Genomic DNA, 9,322 nt, shown 5'->3' with positions numbered 1-9,322 from the left:
AACAATTTTTTTCCTCATTAATCATACCATCTATACCATTTGAAAGATATTTGAATTTTCACCATCTGGAAGGTATTTATTGAAAATTTCATTTAAAAATGCTCATTTTCCTGAAAGTTAAGGGGAAACAAAGCTGTGTGTGTGTGTGTGCGTGTGTGTGTGTGTGTGTGCATAAAGTACAAGCTATCTTAGTGCCATACTATATTTCAGTGTTAAAAAGGCTTCAAAGTTAATCTATGAAACAAGACAAAAAAAAAAAAAACTACAGGAAATGAGTCAAGGCCAACAGGAAGTGGTGCAGCTTCTTAGGTCTAACCGACAGTAGTATTATTCCCTTCAGGGGACTGTCACACTAAGTTGACAGCATACAACTACTTCATCATATCGCTACTGCATAAATAATCTCTCTGAGAGATTTAGAAATGTATCATTTCTAAAAAATTGGTTGCCATTCACATATATGTATCTACGAAATGAAATTTGAAATTTTGGAAAAAATTTGGATGTGTCAATATGTATGTTGTACACCCACCAATTTTTTTTGTTTTTTTTTTACATTAAATTCTAATAGAATCATAATTTACAGTCTGAAAGGTATCTGTAGAAATTTTTCTGAAAGTTATGAGGGAAATTAATGTTGATTTGTGTGAATTTTCCGAAACTCCTCTCCCTACCCACAAAAAATTTGCACAGCAAATTCTGATGTAATTGGAATCTTCACCATCTGAAGTGTATTATTTTAAAATTTCATTAGAATACATCCATTTTCCCTTAAAGTTCTGAGGAAACAAAGTTGGTGGGGAGCATATATGTGTTGGTATGCTATTCTATCTTATAAAACCTTTCAAGTTTACTTTTTGTAAATAAATGCAAATATCATCAAATTCACTAGGTTTTCATGAAGACCACTAATTAGTATTGGAAAGACTTATGATTATTACTACTACCTCCTTTTCTCTTGCATTGTATATCATTTCATTTGAGAGAGAGTCAATATCAGAACTTTATACAATCCCAAAGTTGTGATATCGACTGCCATCTCTCTCTCTTTCTATCTCCTTTTATATACTCTTAATACCTCCAACCTTTCAGTGTGCTGGGATGATGTTGACTAATTATTTGACTTCATCATGTAAAACACACACACACACACACACACACACATCAGAATATTGCACGAGATGTCACAACATATTGTAATGTGACAGTAAAAATGAGCCAATATGAATATTGATAGATGAATTCAACTTCAAATATATGCAGCACATTAACATTGCAGAATTTACATAAAACATATATCTAAGTAACTGATGCCAACAATTTCTGGTTTGATGAGCAAGGACCTAAATTAAGTGCCTTTCTTAAAGGAAGTAAGTGTTGGTGTTCAGAACTGCATCTGGCCAAAGAGTACTGCTTCAAAAAGCTTTATCCAACTTATACCAGCATAGAAAAAAAAGACATAAATATGAAGATGAATATGAGATGAATAGTTTATGACATCACATCTGGTATAACACTATTATGTTATTTTATCTAACACAAATGAAGTCAACCACAGCACAATTTTAAATTAAAAGTTTGAAAGGCAAAACAAAGTATTGTAATGCATTTTATTGTATATTCTAGTATTCCAGACACCTTCATCACTATAACAATAACCATATTGACACTGGGGACCAACAAAGCCTTAATGTCTGATATTGTTTATTTTCTTAGTGTTTGTTTAAGCTTGCATGTGGATGCTGAATTATTGAGGTAAAGAATCATTCATTGCTACGTTATTTTTTTTATTCAACAACCCACAAAAATTTCTTTGTCTATTTTTCTCATATATTTGTAATTAACTATGCAAAATGTTATTGGCAGATCAAGTAATTAGGTTAAATCAACTGCAATAAATTGACTAGAATTTTACATATACCACAAGAAGTTTCAGCTTATTTAGTTATGGTTTATCACCATGTAATGAAACAATACAAAGTGTACCTCAAAAAAATAGAAAAAATAAATAAATGAAAAAATAAAAAAATAATGAGTGAAAATTTTTTTAAAGTACTATAGAAAATTCATTGGTGTGACAATAGTACTTGAGCTGAAATCAACTAGAATGACTCTTGCATTTTCTATATTCGCTTAGAAGACTTTGTCTTTTAATATGAATGTTCTCTTTGAGATAAGAAATGATCTGTAGTACTTAGCAATGAAAAAAAAAAAAAAACCCAAAAACTGTATTATAAAAATATTGTTTGTTTCTATTGTAGCTTAGAAGTTCTTAACTGTTAATTTAATATATATATATATCAAAGTGAATATATGATAAATATGTGTGTGTGTGTGTGTGTGTGTATCAAAGTGTGAAGGTAGAAGTGTAAGGGATATATTTAGATCTAGTGTGATTCCATATACAAATGCTGCAATGTGGACAACAGTATTAAGGTGATAAGGATAAGAGGGAAAGGTTGAGTGTTGGTGAGATGAGAGAGTCAGATAGGATTACTGATGTCTTTAGTTACACTGGATGCATGGTACAGTCAGGAGAAGTGATTTACTACCATCCTTAGTTACACTAAACATAGTACAATGAGAGGGAAAAGAAGAGAAAGATGGAAAAAATAGTTAATAGAGAGATAAGTAAATATAAATATATATATATATATATAGATATGCAGGGCAGGGAATCGTCAATTAGTAATAAAATTAATAATTAACAATTTTGCCGGGTAGCTCAGTATGAAAAAACCTTTTCGGTAAAATCATTTATAATCATAAATATATAGGGATTGACAGTAACCTGCTTCTCCAACATACTGAGAATTCAGAAATAGCAGCCAAAGAACTACTGATTCCAAAACTACAAATTATTACTCTAATTTGATAGCGATATTTTTGATACACACAGAACACACAAATTTATTAGAATATTTAGCTGAAGATCAGAATAGAGTATTCTTTACTCTTAACTGTGAAACGATCGTACTAAATTAACTAAAGGCAAGTGGTTTTTTTACTCTTCTCTACTGTTTTTTGTTCTGTGTGTATCAAAAATATCGCTATCAAATTAGAGTAATAATTTGTAGTTTTGGAATCAGTAGTTCTTTGGCTGCTATTTCTGAATTCTCAGTATGTTGGAGAAGCAGGTTACTGTCAATCCCTATATATTTATGATTATATATATATATATATATATATAAATATATGTATATGCATGTGTGTGTGTGTGTATATATATCCTTTTCTACTCTAGGCACAAGGCCCGAAATTTTGGGTGAGGGAGCCAGTCAATTAGATTGCCCCAGTATGCAACTGGTACTTAATTTATCGACCCCAAAAGGATGAAAGGCAAAGTCGACCTCACCGGAATTTGAACTCAGAACGTAAACACTGGCAAAATACTGCTAAGCATTTTACTCGGTGTGCTAACGTTTCTGCCAGTTTGCCACCTTCAACCAGCTTGCAGACTTCAGCTGTATATATTTCATCATCATCATCATTTAATGTCTGCTTCCATGCTGGTATGTGTAGGACGATACATATATGTGTATATATATATAGGCGGAGGAGTGGCTGTGTGGTAAACCACATAGTTCTGATTTCAGTCCCACTTGGGCAAATGCCTTCTACTACAGCCTCGGGCTGACCAAAGCCTTATGAGTGGATTCTGTAGATGGAAACTGAAAGAAGCCTGTCGTATGTATATATATATATATAAAACTTAGATATGTTTCGACCAAAGATTGGTCCAGGCCATGTCTAATTTAATAGCACCACCTGATAGGATTATCTAAATCCTTTTTAAGTCAAGTTTTGTTTATGGTCTATTCAAGTAGTGAGTTCTTGTTGAATGAGTTGTATCCAGGTATGGGTGGCTTATCTGGTATGACTTGAAGAAATCTGTCCAGACTCCGTTTAAAGGTGATAGGATCCTTTTCCTCTTTGATCAGTTTTGGGACAATGTTAAACAGGGCAGGGCCTGTTGAGGAAAAGAAATTGTGTTGAAGTGTACCTATATGTTGTGATCCTGAATTGGGCAGGGGATGTATGGCCTGTGTGGTCTCAGCCTTGGATGAACCTTGAAACTAATGTTCAGGTCGTTTGGGTAACGCTGGCAGTATATTCTCCATATCATACAAATGATGTACCGCTCACGGCGGCACTGGAGAGAGTAAAGTTTCAAGGCTTTAAGGTGATCCCAGTTATCAAGATCAGTCATGCCTTCAATTCATTTAGTGAGTGCACTCTGGGTGATTCAATTTTTGAGATGTTTTGTGTTGTATGGGGAAATCACAAGGGGCAGCAGTATTCGAGGTGTGGCCGTACAAAGGAGAAGAAAAGTAGAATGATGACACCTTGTTCTCTGGACCGATGGGTTCTTAAGATCCAGGAGATCATCCTATGAGCTATATCAACCTTATTGTTGTTGTAGGCACTCCAACTGAGATTGTTATCAACAATTACACCTAGGTCTCTGATACTATTAGATATGGTGAGTGGTTCCCCTGAAGGAAGAGAGTATGGCTGTTTTAGTATAGACTTACTTCCAAAATGCATCAGCTCAAATTTCTTATGGCTGGATGCCCTTCCTAAAGTCAAATACTCCTAGGGTGCAATGGGTGCTTTTTACATGCCACCAGCATGTAAAAAGGTATGAGGGTCTGGCAGTACAGGAAGAGTACACACACACATACACACACACACACATAGCACAAACACACACATGTATATCATATCATATTCACTTTGATGTGTGTGTGTATATATGTATATATATATATGTATTATATATATGTATATATATATGTATATATATATATTCTTCCTGTACTGCCAGACCTTCATACCTTGGTCCACTTGGTATTAACATCCATCATTCATTCTTACCATTTATCCAACTCTAGTGCCACCCATCATTCTCTTACTCCTGCTACTTTTCTATCCCAGTTACTCTGCTTCTACCATTACTCTCTTGCTCCTCTCCTCTGCCCATCCTGGTTCTTTTGTCATAGCTGTCTCTTCTAGTCACTTACACAACTGTGTAAAGTGACTTATGAGTGTGCAGATATGTGGAGGTGACAGCCCTTCAGTTTTGTCAAAGACATGGCAACCTCTGTAGTGCTGGGTTATGATAAAAATGCATGCAGTACATCCTGTAAAGAGTAGGGTTAATTTTGTCAAAAACATGGCCACTTCTCTCATGCTAGTGCCATGTTAAAATGTCGTCGTCGTCCATGCTGGCATGGGTTGGATGAATTGACAGGTTAGATGACTGTGCCAAGCTCTAATGTCTCTTTCAGAATGGTTTCTATGCTTTTTAATGACACTAGTGAAGTTGCTAGTAGCTCGCAAGGCAAGACCCCTTGATTGAGGTGGGTGTAGTGTTGAGGGAGATGACTTATGCCAGGTATTGAGAGGCAAGAATATGATAGAGGGATAGGAATGGGTGTTTTATTGTAGAGGAGATAGATGGTTACTCCAGCTGGAAAACAAGAGAAGATAGTGGTGATGAGATGTCAGAACTTATTCTCAAGGTACAAAAGGGTGAATGTGAGAGGATCTGGAGTGATTGTAGAGATTGTGGAGGATATGGGTGTATATGTGTGATGTGTGCAAAAGGTAACATGGAGTGGAACCTCAGCCAAACTTTTCATTGTGAGTAACACACATACCTATTATTATGTGTGGGTAAGAGCACTTGGTTGGGAGATTTCACATATTGTTGATACAAAAACGAATAAAGTAACTGAGGTAGTTAAAAGAATCACCATTATTGTCATCACTGCCACTGCTGCTGCCACCACCACCATCACCACCGTCGCCGCCGCCACCACCACTACCACCACCACCACCACTACCATACCACCACCACCATCATCATTATCATTTAATATTTACTATTATAAGTGTTCTACTTATAATATCAAAATATGGCTCCTCTAAAGTTTAGACACAGATCATTGAAAAATAACAGTCCACATCTTTTTAAAAGCCATGAGGCTTTGTAATTTTGAAGGTGATTGTCAAACAACAACTTTCATTATTGTTACTTTCCATTGACCATCATTTTGTGGCAAGTCTTGTCCGAAACATGTGTCATTGTATGTAGCACAAATGTGATTATCAACTGTTTAAAACGGGTGAAATAATTTTGATCTGCAGACTTCTAATATATGAATGAGTGCTTTGAGTAAAAGAAAATACAGGAGGATCTGTTAATTCTCCTCTCAGATTCACACACTTATTGCAGCAGTCCTTCAGTTTACTAATCCCTGTAAAAGAATTCAGAAAGTCGGGCCTCCAACCAGGCCTTTCGTAATACCCTTCAAGCCAGGAACTTTTCAGCACCCCCTCATGTGTGTGTGTGAGAGAGAGAGAGATACTGAATTTTTCAGTTTCAAAAATAAATATTTACACTATGAACATATTGAGTTCTCTCCCTTCTTATATCGTAGTATATATTATTTTATACTACACACACATAATATGGCTCTCTATCGCTTATGATGATGAGGGTTCCAGTTGATCTGATCAATGTAACAGTCCTGCTCATGAAATTAATGTACATCCTTAATGTAATTCTCAGGGAGATTCAGCATGACGCTGAATGCAATTTTGCAACCTAAAGGCAGAGAAATAGATGTCGCTAAAGTGGCAAAGGGCACTGGTGCTGACAAGTGCTCTTTGTCACTTTAGTGATGTCTATATATTGAAATATATTTGCCACCCAAATGTGGCTAACCCTTAAGGGTCGATGCTACTGTAGCTTGTAGCCCCAGGAAGACATCTCCTCCAGCTGGCTATTGACACACTATCTGTGCCCTATCAATATTTGCAAAGGGAAGTCGTCATTCCTATCTCCAGCCTGACGTGATACACACGGACCTGACTTTCTGGGTATTGACCCGTCATCAGCATGTGACAACCACTGGCTGGCAATGGGAAGTGATTCTCAATGCAAATATATATACTTTTTCCAGTAACAAAAAGTCACTCATCTCGAAAAAGTGGAAACAAGCAATAATAAATCTCTGAGCATAAATTAGTTATGCATTTGCAAACAACTTATTGAAGTTGAAAAAGAAAAACTTACTTGGGTGTGTGTGAATTGGACCGCTTATGTCTTGCCAGACAAACTTAGGGCCACCAATGCTATAAAAAGTTCATTATCATTTTAATCCTCTACCTCAGCCTGTCTTGTTTTGGATAGCATATACTGTATTTTATGATGTACACCTTTGAATCGTCGGGTGACATGCTGTGCTTGAGGAGACCTATTGAGTCAAGTAAAATCAAAATCAAAATCAAATAAAATCAAATCACAATCAAATGGAAATTGTAGTTGTGGCCGATGCCAGTGCCGCTTGATTGGCTCCTGTGCTGGTGGCATGCAATAAGTACCATTCATGCATGGGTTGTTACTAGTGTTGCCTGACTGGCTCCCCGTGCTGGTGGTACATAAAAAGCACCATCCAAACGTAGTTAATGCCAGCCCAGACTGGCTCTTGTGCCGGTAGCATGTGAAAAGCACCATCTGAACATGGCCGATGCCAGTACCGCCTGACTAACTCCCACACTGGTGGCATGTAAAAAGCACCCACTACACTCTCGGAGTGGTAGGCATTAGGAAGGGCATCAGATTGGAGCCTGGTGTAGCCTCCTGGCTTACCAGTCCTCAATCAAACTGTCCAACCCATGCCAGCATGGAAAACAGACGTTAAACAATGATAATGATGCACTTTTTTGCCCCAAAAACATCTCAAAAAATTACCCTGGGTTCTATATGCAAATTTGGGCCTATAATATATGCTTTAATGCATTAAAAACTTTTTGTACCTGAATATGCACTGGGAAATTGGAGGAATGGACATCTAATATGTCTTCCAAGGCATCAAATCCAGTAATTAAAACCCTGAAATCCACTAAAAATGCTTAGTATCATTGTTGATCTCTCTTATCAAATTCACATTCATAACATAGAAAAAAAACTACATACTGAAGACTTTTCTGTTACAGATCAGGAAATTATCTCAATCCTGAATAATTGCTGAAAACTGTTCCTTATCTGGAATGTTATTGCTGCTATACACAAAATGCCAGTCCACATTCAAAAACAAGACCATCAGGTTGACTGACAAATACTTGCACACCAACACTCTCTTTACCCTCTAACCCACAGTCACAGTGTCTCCTCAGTCTGCTGTTGAGCCTACAACAGCCTCTGCTTCCCAAAATTATCTAACTGTATACCACTTCCACCTAATTCCATCTCATTTTGCTATGCACTCTGTATACTCAAATGCCAACTCTTGAATTTCCCTCATGCTCTCATTTTTCCTGCAGTTGTTGACATCTTGATGTTCAAAATGAAGATCGATTATATCAATCTCATTAATCTCAGAGGGCTGGTAACAATCATGGATACAGTCCTTTCTTCTTGATTAAAACCATAACAAAGTTATAAGTGTCTCTCTGCTATACTGAATATTTACCCTGATAATGTATTACTTGTCTGACATGCTGGAATTGAATGTAAATTATATTAAATAAAATGTATTTGAATAATACAATGTAAGATTGAACAATTGAGAATTTATTCACATTCTTGGGCTTATTTCTGTCAAATTAAGTTCCTCATAAAATTCTAAGTGAGAGAGATGAGCATGTTCTAGAAGTGAATTTTTAGGCTAACTCATAGACATTTTTATCTTATTAGGAAACTACCTGTGTTTGGTTTTGTTGATTAATAAATTTTGCTGTCTCCACTCACTTCTACTTCCCTTGTACCTCAAGGATATACCCTAACATGTCATCACCACTATTTTATCTCTTTTCAGCTCCACCTTAGTCACTCCTACTCTCTTGTCTATAAAGTGAGATGCTATGTAGCTCCTCTATAACAAGAAACCTGTTCTAGCCCCTTCTCTCATACTTTAGTCCTTCATCTCCTAGCATAATGCCACCTCCTTCTCTACTGAGGCTTCACTCAGTAGAGAAGGGAATCCTAGTCGTTCAAACTGCATGGCAACCTCACTAGTATTGGTAACATGAGAAAAAGCACCCAGTACATGTTGTAAAGTGATTGGCATTAGGAAGAGCATCTAGGAGTAGAAACCATGCCAAAGCATACAGTGGGGCATGCTGTTGTTCATGAACCTGTCACATCCTGTCAAACTGCCCTATCCATTCCAGCATGGGATATGGCCATAAAATCATGTTGATAGCGAAACGTATACCTTTAGAAATGGCTTATATGACTAAATTTGCTATTAATTTATAACACACACACACACACACACGCACGCACACATACACCCCCACACACACACAT

The sequence above is a fragment of the Octopus bimaculoides genome, chromosome 1 (genome assembly GCF_001194135.2).
Source record: "Octopus bimaculoides isolate UCB-OBI-ISO-001 chromosome 1, ASM119413v2, whole genome shotgun sequence".
Taxonomy (NCBI): Eukaryota; Metazoa; Mollusca; class Cephalopoda; order Octopoda; family Octopodidae; genus Octopus; species Octopus bimaculoides.
The sequence above is the reverse complement of the archived record's forward strand: the minus strand, read 5'-3'. Positions refer to the sequence as shown.